This window comes from Lepus europaeus, chromosome 2, assembly GCF_033115175.1.
Source record: "Lepus europaeus isolate LE1 chromosome 2, mLepTim1.pri, whole genome shotgun sequence".
In the NCBI taxonomy this organism is placed as follows: Eukaryota; Metazoa; Chordata; class Mammalia; order Lagomorpha; family Leporidae; genus Lepus; species Lepus europaeus.
In genome coordinates, this window is record NC_084828.1 from 51,747,144 (window position 1) to 51,762,016 (window position 14,873).

General features: G+C 38.6%; 1 protein-coding gene across 1 annotated transcript in view; it reads left to right on the plus strand.

The window, feature by feature from the left end:
* EPHA6 (EPH receptor A6) overlaps positions 1 to 14,873 on the plus strand; it is a 1,087,270-nt gene that overhangs the window by 593,458 nt on the left and 478,939 nt on the right. The window lies entirely within an intron of this gene.

A 14,873-nucleotide genomic window follows, 5' to 3' on the forward strand; every position in this document is an offset into this window, starting at 1 on the left:
GTTTGCTTACTTATTCCTCACTGCAAATTGTGACATGCCCAACAAATATTTATTAAGTAAATGAAAGCTTTTATTTAATTACCCTTTTCTTAAATGAGAGTACGTTCTTTAAAACACTGGCAAAAATAATCATAGAACATTTTGATTAATGCTCAATTTATACCATGAATCTGATATCTTTCCTATAATAATCAGTCATTTACTCAGACATTTGGCAATTTAGTAGCTTCTTTTAATCATGTTTGAAGCACATAATCTAGCAGAGAAAGGACATAGGAGTTGAAATAAATGCTAGTGGTAGAAATGGATGAGTAGTAACTTGCATAGATAAAATCCTATTTCACGGCTAACTTTTACTTCTTTTTGCCAATTAATGCATTTTACAAAAAGGAATTGTTGCCAGCTTTTCTTGCTTTCACTTTTATGTTGAAAATTGATGTGATTTTTGAGTTCACATGTTTCTGCCATGTGAAGGTTGTATTTCATGAGGCAGGGTTTGGAGCTACACCGATCTGAAGCCAGGAGCCAGGAGCTTCCTCTGGGTCTCCCACATGGGTACAGAGGCCCAAGGACTTGGACCACCTTCTGCTGCTTCCCAGGCCACAGCAGAGAGCAGATCAGAAGTGGAGCATTCAGTACTTGAACCTGTGCCCATATGGGATGCTGGAACTGCAGGCAGTGGCTTTATCTGCTATGCCACAGTGCCGGCCCCTTTGTACAGTATTTCACAACAAGGCTATAAATATATTGGGGCTATTTTTGTCAATGATCTTTAAAATTTAATGATGCTCTTTGCAAAGATGTTTTGACTATATTTTTATATTTATTTCATTCTATGACATCAGCCTAAAAGTAGGAAAAATGAACAGCTCTTATCATAATAAAATATTATAAAAAGAATAACATTTGTTCCTATAGCACAGTTTATCAATATTTCCAGAGATTTTTCTAAGCACTGATATTTTTACATATAAAATTTCTTAAGAAATGATATTTTCAACCATAGGCAATTTTTTTTAGTCTCTGTAAAAAATGACAACTTCCTTTAAATGATGTATATTGTCTTTGCCTAGGAAAGCATTATATTTGGTGGCTTATGACATTAATTATGGATACCAACATTTTACAAATAAAGTGTTAGAAATAGAATCACATGGCTTACTTCCACAATGTTTCTGGTTGGTAGACAGTTTGATCCTTGCCTGAGGAAGGAAAAATTGAGTCAGCAATTCTTATTGCATTTTATCTTTTTCAGAGTGTGTTCTTTCTCAGTTAAAGATTATGTTTCCTGATATTATTTTAGAAAGTTCTATACTCAATGGAAATTTTCTTATTTAGGTAAAAACCATTTTATGGACTCAGAAAAAATGAGCATTCACCCAATACAGCTTTGTATTTGCTATATAACCAAAACTATAGTCAGTGTTTTCAGGAAACAATCACATAAAACAAAAATGTTAGAATTTTTATATAATAAAATAATTACTCCTTTATAAATTAATGTTTAATAGAATCTTCACTCAAGTAGTGCAACTGAGGGAGGGGAGTGGTGGGAGGGAGAGAACGAGGGAGAACACTGATAATAAAATTATCTGTAGAACATTACTTTAAAAATTCCTTTCTAATGTTAAAGGACGTTAGGGGTCCAGCGCTGTGGCATAGTGGGTAAAGCCACTGCCTGCAGCGCCAGCATCCCTTATGGGCGCTGGTTTGAGTCCCTGCTGCTCCACTTTCGATCCAGCCCTCTGCTGTGGCCTGGGAAAGCAGTAGAAGATGGCCCATGTCCGTAGGTCCCTGCACCTGTGTGGGAGACCCAGAGGAAGCTCCTGGCTCCTGGCTCAGATCTACACAGCTCTGGCCACTGCAGCCACCTGGGGAGTGAGCCAGCGGATGGAAGATATCTTTCTCTCTCTCTCTCTCTGCCTCTGCCTCTGCCTCTCTGTAACTCTCTGCCTTTCAAATAAATAAATAAGTCTTTAAAAATATAAAAAGATGTTAGACAATTATAAAGATATACAATTATTTTATCATAAAACATTTATAAAAAGATGATTAAGGATTTTGATGTTGGAAACCTAAATATTATAAAGACTATTTAATCAGATTTTAACTCAATCATATTATTTTAAATATTGAGAATTAATTGTGATATCTCCCAAATACAATAAAAGGGCAGAAAAAGTTTAAAATAATTTTGAAATGGGAAGAAATAAGGAAGAACTCACCATCTCAGATATTACGGTATCCTGGGGGGTCTTCAAAAAGTTAATGGAATGTGTGTCCTAGGAAATAACTGTGCAAGGATTTCAAAATTTTTTGAATCAAAATAATCTCAAAATAACTGTTACAACATGTCTGAATAGGCCGCAGTTTGAGACACTAAGAAATCAATTTGAAAAAACATGCCTATCAACATCAATTCTGTTGAAATTGAAGCAATAACAAACATCAAATTTCATGGTGATGCTTGGGTAGAAGAATAGTGAAATTACTGATACTTTGCAAATGTTTGTAGAGAAACTGCTCCAAGAAATCATAAGTTTACAATGGATAAGTGGTTTTAATGAGGAATAGGACAACATTAAAGACTAAATGTGCAGCAACTGACCATTCACAAGTTTGTGAAGAAAACGTTAATCTTGTTCATGTCCTCATTGAAGAGGACCAGTGATTAACAGTGTAAACAATAGCCAATGCCATTGATATCTCAATTGATTCAATTTAATACAGGCTGAAAAATTAAAATGGAGCAAAATTCTCCCCTGAAGATTTACAAGATCCAGATGAGCTACAGACAAAAGCAGAGTTTTCAGTAGAAATTTTAAACAAGAGGTATCAAGATCCTGAAGCATTTGTTCAAAAAATTATAGCAGGAGATGAAACACAGCTTTGCAGTGCAATCATGAAAACAAATTATAGTCAAAGCCATGGCTACCAAGAAGTGAAAATGGTCCACTTAGAGCAGAAATACCATTGGCCAAAAGCAAAACTCAAGGCATTAATTTGTTTTTTTTGTTTGTTTGTTTGTTTGGCGTGGTTGAGGAATTTTGCTTGTTGGCTTTTTGGAGGGCTGAAGAATTATATGATTATTAAGGATGTTTAAAGAAAGTTAGCAAAACCTATAGCAGAAAAACATCTGGGAAAGCTTCCCCAGAGAGCCTTTCTCTGCCGTGATAATACTCCTGCTCGTTTCTCTCATGAAAGAAAACCAATTTGTGAATTTTGAGGGGAAAACATTATGCATCTACTTGCCAGTCCTGATTTGTTTCCTTCCACCTGCTGCTTTGTGTTCCACATATGAGCACCTGGTTCAGTTCCTGGTTCTGGTTCCTGATTGAAGCTTCCTTCTAATGCAGAAACTGGGGTGCAGCAGTGATGGCTCAAGAAATTGGGCTCTTGCCATCCATGTGGGTGACCTGCCCTGCGTTCCTGGCTCCCAGTATTGGGCATTGCAAGAATTTAGGGATTGAACCAGCAGATGGGAGCTCTCTCTTGCTGTGGTGCAGTGGGTTAAAGCTCCAGCCTGCAGGGCCAGCATCCCATACAGGTGTTGGTTCGAGTCCTGAATGCACCATTTCCAATCCAGCTCTCTGCTCTGGCCTGGGAATGCAGTTGAAAATGGCCCAAGTCCTTCACTGCATAGGAAACCGGGAAGAAGCTCCTGGCTCCTGGCTTCAGATCAGCTCAGCTCTGGCCATTGCGGTTATTTGGAGAGTAAACCAGTGGACGGAAGACCTCTCTCTCTGGCTCTACCTCTTTCTATAAGTCTGTCTTTCAAATAAATAAACTAAATCTTATTTAAAAAGTATATATATTTTTTAAAAAGTATATATTTTAAAAGAGATCAAATAGTTAAGACAATTTCTAAATAACAATTTGCAAGATAAAAATATATACTGACAGTTTATTAAAGAGAAATGTAATATAAAATGAAAGAAGAACGACATACTTACATGAACAGGCATACCAACTAAAATGACTAGATTATAACTAACATCTCCCAAATTAGAAAATATAAATGTTTTATACCTATATACACATATCTTTGTGTCTATAAAGTATACTTGTCTGATATTGACAATAAGTCAAAATATCCACCATAATACATGCCTAATGAAAATAATATTTATTGGTCAGGCACTGGGACACGGTAAGTTAAGCTAACATTTAGGACTCACACATCCAAATAGGAGTGCCAGTTTGAGTCCAGAGTCCTAGCTTCTCCACTTCTAATCAAGCCTCCTGCTAATATGCCTGGGAAGGCAGTGAATTGATAATGGCCCAAGTACTTGGGTCACTGGCACTCTTGTGGGTGACTCAGATGAAGTTCCTGGCTCCTGGTTTCAGCTTGGCCCAGCCTTACCTTTTGTGGGCATTTGGGGAGTGAACTTGTATATGGATGATCTCTTTCTCTCTCTCTCTGCTGTCTTCATTGATCTACTTTTCAAATAAGGACATCTTTAAAAAATAAAATAAAAATTGGAGCTAACTGTTAGGACATTTGGCAATATTTATTGAAAATTATAAAATGTTAAGGTTTTTCAACAGTTATACCTATTAGGACAGCTTACCTTTAAATAAATAATTGCTCAAAGGTACATCCCACATGGTTACTAATAATAAAGTATAAAAGGAATTACTTCATTGTTTTCAGGTTACTCTTCTAGTTTTAGTAGGATGAAATAGAGATGAAGTATTATAACTACTTGTCTAACTGTATAGGCCCTCGCCTGTCAGTTGAAACTGTATGGAGTCTTCAACTACAACAATGTGTAACTTCAGAAATACTAACAATAAAGAAACAATGTTGAAGTAGAATTATTCTTGCTCAACCAAACTCAAACACATCTAATGAATGTATTATTACATGAAAAAGTAAGTTAGGGAAAAGTATTTCTGTTGTTGAAAATTCAGACCCTGTTCCTGGTGCCAAGTCAATATAAAGAGGGTGAGGTTTAAGGTTAAAGAAAAGAGAGGTTAATCTGTTGACAGATGAGAAGGTAGCAGATCTGCTGAATGAGAGTGTTTGGGGGTTTTTAAACAGCCTATTAGCAGGGGTGACAAAGGATAGGGACAGAGCCATGTTGGCCCACCATCAGGTAGTAGGGGCCTGGTTAGAGTCACAGTGGTTGTTTGCTCGGTTTACCTATCACTTGTGTCTAAGTTCCTGGCTGGTATAATGGCCAACTAGGCATCAGTCATCCTGGATGCAGGTGGTAGTTACTTTTTGCCCAACACCTGGAATTTCCCCACCTGGATACAGAATTCCCATGCCAGCACTGGGATCCTTTTTTTCTGCCCAGGGCCATTTGGATATTTATAACATTAATTCCTACAAATTATCAACTTAAAAATTAACCTGCTATAGAGTTACTGGATTCCCACCTGTGATTGCCTTGGCAGGGCCACACCAAATGATTTTGCTCTCCTTATACAGCTAAAGGCCAGACCTTCCCCACTCCTGCAACAAACCCATCCAGACAATACTGGCAAACAAGATTTTATCAACAGGAGAAGCAAATGACTTCCTGAGTTAGGTGATTAGAATCTTGTAAGGCCAGCTGTACTGCTCCTTCAATTTGGTGAGTAAGCTTAGGGAGTGTGCCAAGGAGACATAATTTGTCTGGAGATGGTAAACTGTGTAACCAAATATTGTCCAGCTCTATCCATATCTCATTGTTAAAGTGTCCTTTATGTCTGTTGATATTCCTGTGAATTCTTCACCTGAGAGGTTTTTTTTTTGTTTTGTTTTGTTTTTTTGTTTTTTTTTTTTTTTTGTATTTTTGACAGGCAGAGTGGACAGTGAGAGAGAGAGACAGAGAGAAAGGTCTTCCTTTGCCGTTGGTTCACCCTCCAATGGCCGCCGCAGTAGGCGCGCTGCGGCCGGCGCACCGCGCTGATCCGATGGCAGGAGCCAGGTGCTTCTCCTGGTCTCCCATGGGGTGCAGGACCCAAGTACTTGGGCCATCCTCCACTGCACTCCCGGGCCAAGCAGAGAGCTGGCCTGGAAGAGGGGCAACTGGGACAGAATCCGGTGCCCCGACCGGGACTAGATCCGGGTGTGCCGGCGCCGCAAGGCGGAGGATTAGCCTATTGAGCCGCGGCGCCGGCCTGAGAGTTTTTTAAGAATACTTATATATTTATTTATCTATGCAAAAGGCATAGTGACAAAGGGAGAAGGAGATAGAGGAAGAGATTTTCCATATTCTAGTTTGCTTCTCAAATGCCTACAATAGCTAGGACTGGGCCAGGCAGAGATTCAAGTACTTGGGCCATCATCGACTGCCTTCTCAGGCACGTTAGCAGGAAGCAAGATGGGAATCACAGTAGCCTGGATGTGAACTGGCACTCCAGTACGGGATGTGGGTGTCCCAAGCAGTGCCTTAACCCAATGGCCAAAATGCTCACCCAAACCTTATGGGTTTATCTGCAGGCCTGCCCTTAATATAGGTATCACGCATCAACACTCTAGGAGCAGATCTCCACAAGGACAAAAGGAAGTTAGACATCCCTATCTTCTTCCCTGAAGAGTGAGCTAACTAAAATTCATTCTGCCCTTCTGAGGCCCCCAGTAGGATTGTGACCAGTTAACCTTGGCAGTGCAGTGTGCTGGATTCCTTCTCTTCCTCTTGTCGCTTTTCTGCAACCTTACTCAGTGCCTGTCAGGATCCCTTCCGGTAAAGGACAGGCAGTGGGGTCCTTGTCAAGGTGACTGCTTTTAGGGAGCCCAGCCCAAAATGCTTCTGAAGGGAGAAGTTTTTCACAGAATACTCTCATTTCTTAAAGTTCTGAAGAACCTCTAAAAATGATGTGAAGTATTAGCTGCTGGGAACTGAATGCTTGCTCTACAGCACACTAGGCACACTAGTGTCACGCTGTCTAGGAACTACTCTTTGATCTGAAACTCGCAGCCCCGACGTTTGGCTACGAATTACATAAACAATCTTCATTGAAGTTCAGTTATTTTCACAAATGACTCATGGAACTTAACATTTTTTCACATTCTAATTCTCTTAGAAAAGCCTATCCTCAAGATTTGAGATCGATATTGCTATTACATTGTGCTTTGATTTCATTTCCTTTGCTGTATTTTATAAAGGAAGCCTTGGTTACAGTTGCTTGAGCTATCATATCAAACTGAACTGTGAGTATTTTTAGGAATCCTTTCTAGATGCAGAGGCCATCCTAAGTATCTCTTTCCCAGCGTGTTTCTATGCTTGCATTATGTCTTAGAAACAGCTGCTTATATCCAAGTATTTTTGGAGTCATGGGTTCAGCACACCTTTTCACTGTCAGTTTGGTTGTTATTTTCCTTGGCCCAACTAGTCTTCTAACGATGAGGACACATTGTGCCCCACAGTCTTCATGGGGTCTCAGCTCGTGAAATTCCATAGAATAGAGTTGGAGCCAGTTGCCCTGTATTCAGATTCTAACTTCATCAACCGTAAGTGTCCTACAGAAGCCTTTGTGTATCTGTAAACTGAATGTGCCTGAGAGGATCATTATAGGGATTAATTATAAATGAAGACAGTGATGATGAAAATGTGTTATTGGACTTTTAAAAATTGCTGGTACTGTACATGTCAGATTCCCATCAGAGTATAATATATAAAGTTACCAGTACATATCAGCTATTAAATGAGCTCTGACAGACTGATATATTTTAGTTTTTATTTGGAGATGCTAAGAGATTCTAGTTGTTCTTTTTTTTATATTTTCTTGATTTTTCTTTTTTTTCTTTCAAGGTGACATATGCTTTTAGAATCAGATATATGGTACTTTGTCACTAAAGGTAAATCTGAATATCTTCAAGGAATTTTTTTTTGTCATTTCAAAATGTATCCACTGTGTTTTTCAGGAGAAAATATTACAGCACATTCTTATATTTGCCTCTGCCTTTTCCCTTTCTAATGCTACTCATATTCTTATTTTAAGACATCATCATTTTTCTTCCATATTGTTATAATAAACTACAACCCATTTTCCATTCCTACCCCTCCAACTTATCCCACCTAAAACAGTGTATGTGAAATGAAAACTATTTAAAATATCTCAATAGAAATCCATAAAGTTGGAATACTTGGCATATTAAACCCATTTCTCCAAATCTTACCCATCTACCACTCTAGTTAAATGCTTCTGTTCATTCACTGCTTGTTCTTTACTAACTAGTAAGACTGTATAAATTTATAGTTACCTTGAGTACTATGTTGTTGCTATTTCACATTTCTTTGCCCTTTGCACAGAATCCTTTCCACCATCTTATCACTCTCTTAACCATTTATTTTTGAAAATCCAACTCAAGTTAGACTTCTTCACTGGTATCATTTTTTTAGAGATATAAAGCATTTTTTTCTTTTTTTTGGGGGGGGGTTCTCTTCTATTTATTTGCATGCATTTCTTAAATACAACTTTAGGAACATAGTAATTCTCCCCACTGTACCTGCCCTCCCACTCCCACTTCTACCTGTCTTCTTCTTATCTTCAATGATCCACATACACAGAAGAAATGAATATTCCCTGTTTGTTCTCCACTCTAATATAAAAAAACTTTTTTGCTATAGAACTTATTTCCCATTTTATAATTACTAGTTTAACGGCCCACTCACTTATTACAGTACCAATAATTTATAACTACCAATTGTTATTATCTGAGCACTATAACCTAGCTCAGAGTATTGCCTATCATGTGCATTGAATGAATGTTTTTTATTCTAAACTGAACTGAAAAACACAATAATTTGTTCTCTTCCAATCTAAAACATATATGAGTTTAAATCAGTATGCAAAAGTGTCTCATTCATTTATCCTTTTAACATTTTGCTTCTCTTTTTCTGAGAAAATTAAAAACAAAACTGCACAATAACAAAGCCAACACAGTCACTGAATGTGTGATTTTAAATGTGATCTCTATTTTATTTTGTGTATTCCATAATAAGGATTTTATCTAATTAAGAAACAAAAAATTCTAATATAAAAATTGCTGCTGGCTGGCGCCACGGCTCAATAGGCTAATCCTCCACCTGTGGCGCGTGCACACCATGTTCTAGTCCTGGTCGGGGTGCCGGAGTCTGGCCAGTTGTCCCTTTTCCAGGCCAGCTCTCTGCTGTGGCCCAAGTGCTTGGACCCTGCACCCACATGGGAGACCAGGAGAAGCACCTGGCTCCTGGTTTCGGATCAGCGCGATGCGCCGCCTGCAGTGGCCATTGGAGGGTGAACCAACGGCAAAAGGAAGGCCTTTCTCTCTCTCTCTCTCACTGTCCACTCTGCCTGGAAAAAAAAATTGCTGGTTAAAATTAGAAAAACATTACTTATACTAAAAATAATATATCTTAGTTACCTATACACAGAAATCAGAAAAAAACATTTTGATAGAATGAGACTCTGGGGGGAATATGTAAAAAATTTATGGTGAACAAACAGCAATGCTTCTAGGAACTTAAAAACAATAATTTTCTGATTTCTCTGTTTGTAGTAACTGCAAGATACTAAACTATCAAATAGTTCTTTCACAATATACTTTTTAAAAAAGGATTTGTTTATTTATATGAAAGTCAGAGTTACAAAGAGAGAGAAGGAGAAGCGGAGAGAGAGAGAGAGGCCTTCCATCTGCTGGTTTACTCCCCAATTGGCCACATCGGCCAGAGCTGTGCCGATCCAAAGCCAGGAGCCAGGAGCCAGGAGCTTCTTCCGGTCCCCCATGTGGGTGCAGGGACCCAAAGGACTTGAGCCATTTTCCACTGCTTTTCCAGGACATAGCAGAGAGCTGTAACGGAAGTGGAGCAACCGGGACTCAAGCCAGTGCCCATATGGGATGCCGGCACTGCAGCTGGTGGCTTTACCCAATAAGCCATAGTGCCAGCCCCAAAGTACATTTTTGAATATGGTAATTTATTCTAAGATTGATTATGAAATCTTCAGAAAACAAACAGGGTTAGTATGTAACTTTCCTGTTCAAAAACCTCAGTGGCTCTTTTGTGCTATATAAAGACCCTACTTCCACAATATTATGTTGGCTGGCTGTAGTTATGTTGCCAATGTCAGAAAATTCAACTCTAATAAGTTTATTCAAAAAAAAAAAAAAAAAACCAAGAACACTATACTCACAGTGGATAGCTAGTAGGAAAATGAGTATTACTAAAGCCCTTAATAGATACACATCAACTTGGAAAGGAAAGACCTATTATTTTGGAAAATTTGAGCCACAATGGACCATTGACCACCAAGAAACATTTAAAAACACAAGAGGCTGAGATGAAAACAAGCTTCATGAAATATACCTTAATCTTGGGTAACCTGTAGGCTCAGAGTGAGCATGGTTGCTTTCTTCGTGTGGGAATATGAGAACAGCATTGCAATTTAATAATCATGATTGCTCTAAAAATTGACAGCAAATAAAATATAATTGTAAGCAATCTTCAGAAGGTGGAGCAGGGAGAGAAGGAGGATGAGAAAAGGTTGCTTAAGGGGGACGAAGTCCTGCCAGATAGCAGGAATAAGTTCTGGTGTTCTCTCACACAGAAGGTGAATGTAGTTAATTATATTGCATAATAAAAAATGTCCAGAGCAGGGAATTTTGCATGTTCTCATCACAAAGAAATAACGAATGTTTGAGATGATGGATAGCCTACGCATCTTGAGTTGATCAATATGCAATGTATAAATGAACCCCATAATGATGTACAATGATTATCTGTCAGTGAAAAACTTTAGAAAATTCAGTGTTCTCAATGTTTCAAGCATAAATTAAATAAAACATGGAAAACCTACAATTATAGGTACAAAACAGTCTGATCACATGGCTGTGTTTGTTGCTGGTAAATTTAAAGTTAGTATCTCCAAGGAAAGGAAAAAGCATTGACATCCCTCCTAGCTTATACATAATAAATTCTCAACAAATGCTAAAACTGAAAAGATGAATTATTGATGTATCCTCACCAAACCAGGTTATAACTTAGTTTATTGTCTCCAAAGTATCCATGGAATCTTTAAAAGATAGAAATCATTCCATAAACCTTTATTAACTATTTCTTTGTCTTTGAAATAAGTAAGCACTCAATCTCTCTAAAATTCATGTGTTCAATCCAATGACCAACAATAAAACTCTGTTTCATGTACAGCTAACCCTGATATTTCAAGTGTGTGAAATGTCCCCTTTCTGATACACAAATAGGATGTGTCTAACTGTCCTTTGTATGCTACTGACATATTGATCAAACTGATGAGAAACATGGAACAAAAGAAAGATAATGTTAGGTGTCAAGGAGCTAGTCTCCTTCCACCTTTGGAAAAGTGGAATTCCTTTGCAAGACTGGGTATTGAAGTTCAAAAATGTAGAAAAATATTTATTCTGCTTCTCTTTATGCTGAAACTTGGAAATATAAGCATTATTTAAAAATGTTTTGTTTCCTCCTCATTTGAAAAAATGATTTTCCTGGTTATATAATTCTATGTTGAGAATTTTACTTCCCATGTTGAAGATCACATTGTATTTAATTTCTGCCTTCAGTGTTTTTTTATGTGAAGTCAGCCAGCAAACTGTGATTGTTTCTCCTGTGGATATTGGTCTTTTTCTTTGGTTGTGTAATAATTTGTTTTCATCAGTTTGCTGAACGAAGATAATGCATGCATGGACCTGGAATTTCTTGGTATTTATCATGCTTAGAGATTATGACATTCTTAAATCTATGGATTAAAATCTTCATGAATTTTAAAAAGTGATTGGCTATCATATTTTCTGCCATATTTCTTCTACCCATTTTTCACTCCTTCCTCTTCCTGGGCTTCAATTACACGTGCTGGAGTTCTTGATCTTGTTCCACAGATCTCAAATGCTCTGTACCAAATGTTATCATTCTTTCTTTTCCTGTATTTTATGTACTCTCAGATCCAAAAACTCGTCACTTCATACCTTATATTTTAGCCATATTTCATTTCTAATTAACATCACTCTCTCCTACACACACACACACACACAGTTTTTACATCTAAATATTATATTTTATTTCAAATTTTGTAACATCTTTTTTATTTTTATTTCATAAATGTGAATTTACAAAATGCAACTTTTGTATTGTTGTGGCTTCCCCACCCCACCCTGCCTCCCTCCCGTGGCCCTCCCCTCTCCCTCTCCCATCCCGTCCTTTATCGAGTTTCATTTTTAATTACCTTCGTATACTGAAGATCAACTTAGTATATACTAAGCAAGGATTTCAACAGGCTGCATTCACACAACCGCACAAGGTATAGGGTATTGTTCCACTAGTAGTGTTTTTAAGTTTCATAGTAAAACACATTAAGGACAGAGATCCTACGTGGGGAGCATGTACCTAGTGACTTTTGTTGTTGATTTAACAATTGGCACTCTTATTTATGATGTCAGCAATCACCCGAGACTCTTGCTATGAGCTGTCTAGGCTATGGAAGTCCTTTGAGTTCACCGACTCTGAACTTGTTTAGTCAAGGCCATGTCACAGTGGAGGTTCCTTCCTCCCGTCTGAGAAAGGCGCCTCTCTCCTTGATGGCCTGTTCCTTCTGCTGGGGTCTTGTTCACCAGGGTCTTTCATTTAGATTGTTTTTTGCCACCGTGTCATGGCTTTCCATGCCTGTGAGACTCTCATGGACCTTTTAGCCAGATCCGAATGTCCCAAGGGTGATTCTGAGGCAGGAGTGTTGTTTTGGGCATTTGCCATTCTATGAGTCTGCTGTGTGTCCTGCTTCCCCCCTCAGGATCATTCTCTCCCTTTTAATTCTATCCTTCATTATTTGCTTACACTGGTCTTATTTGTGAAATCTCTTCAACACATACCCTATCTTTTTGATTGGTTGTGTATTTATACTTATCACTTTACCAAGTGCGCTGGCATTGTACCATCTTTACAATTACTATTTCTGTATATTTATTTGAAAATGTGAACATTTGCAGCCATTTCTAAGTTGCTTTGATTTTATTTTTATCTTGATTATGGGTCACATAATCAGATCACATACTGTTTCAGGTATCCTGTCATTTTTAATTAAATTCAAAACATTGTGTTTTAAACTTACTATACTCTACTGTTCCCTTTGAACATTTAACAGTGTAAGGGATTAACATATTTATCTTTATAATTTTATTTATGATTTGAAAGGCAGAGAGGTAGAAACAAAGATACAGAGAGATTCTCTATCTGCTAGTTCACTCCCCCAAAGGCCTGCAGCAACTGGGGCTATGTTAGGCTGAAGCCAGGTACCCAGGAACTACATGCTGGTCTTCCAAGTGGGTGGCAGGGACTTAGCTACTTGAGCAAAGCCTGCTGCCTTCCAGGGCAGTCTTCCAGGAAGCTGGAATTGGGCAGAGCCAGGGCTTGAACTCAGGCACTCCAGTATGAGACACACACACACCCCAACTAGCATCTTAACTGCTGGGCCAAACACTTTGCCCATGATCTTTCAAATATTACACTGGATAGAAGCCGGCGCCGCCATAGCTCAATAGGATAATCCTCTACCTGCGGAGCCTGCACACCGGTTTCTAGTCCTAATCGGGGTGCCAGATTCTGTCCCAGTTGCCCCTCTTCCAGGCCAGCTCTCTGCCGTGGCCCAGGAGTGCAGTGGAGGATGTGCAAGGGAGACCAGGAGAAGCACCTGGCTCCTGGCTTTGGATCAGCGCGGTGCACCGGCCGCAGCGTGCCAGCTGTGGCGGCCATTGGAGGGTGAACCAACGACAAAGGAAGACCTTTCTCTCTGTCTCTCTCACTATCCACTTTGCCTGTCAAAAAAAAAAAAAATACCAGGGGATTCCAATTCAATCCCATCAAGGTTGCATGTACCATATTACTAGTCCATTTGATCAATTTCTGTTCACAATTGATCATAATGATAGGACTAAGAATCAAAGGGATCACATAAACAAGACTAGTGTCTGAAAATACTAACCGATAGAACAAAAAAGGGAGAGAAGGATCCAACATGGGAAGTGGGATACACAGCAGACTCAGAATGACAGATGCCCTAAACAGCACTCTGGTCTCAGAATCAGCCCTTAAAGCATTCAGATCTGGCTGAAAAGTCCATGAGAGTATTTCAGGCATGGAAAGCCAAGACACTCTGGAAAAAAAAATGACCTAAATGAAAGATCTCTGCAAGTGAGATCCCAGTGGAAAAAAAACAGGTCATCAAAGAAGGAGGTACCTTTCTCTGAAGGGAGGAGAGAACTTCCTCTTTGACTATGACCTTGTCTAAATATGATAAGAGTTGGTGAACTCAGAAGGCTTCCATAGCTTTGGCAACTCATGACAAGAGCTTAGGATGATTACTGATGCCATAAACAAGAGTGTCAATTGTTAAGTCAACAACAGGAGTCACTGTGCATTTACTCCTCATGTAGGATCTCTGTCCTTAATGTGCTGTACATTGTGATTTAATGCTATAACTAGTACTCAAACAGTATTTTTCACTTTGTGTTTCTGTGTGGGTGCAAACTGTTGAAATCTTTACTTAATATATACTAAACTGATCTTCTGTATATAAAAAGAATTGAAAATGAATCTTGATGTGAATGGAAGGGGAGAGGGAGTGGGAAAGGGGAGGGTTGCAGATGGGAGGGAATTTATGGGGGGGAAGCCATTGTAATCCATAAGCTGTACTTTGGAAATTTATATGCATTAAATAAAAGTTAAAAAATTTTAAAAAAACAAATATTACACTGGATAGGTCATAGGATTTAAAGTGGGGTCTAGCATTCCCACAACACATTTTTTGCATTTAAGCAATCTGAAAGTAGGAAAGTTCATGACTTTTCAGTTCTGTTCCTGGCATGTTACATTGCATTGACTCAGCACAAGAGTTCCAATTGGAGAAACTGACAAACAAGGCAGTCTAGCCTAGTTTAT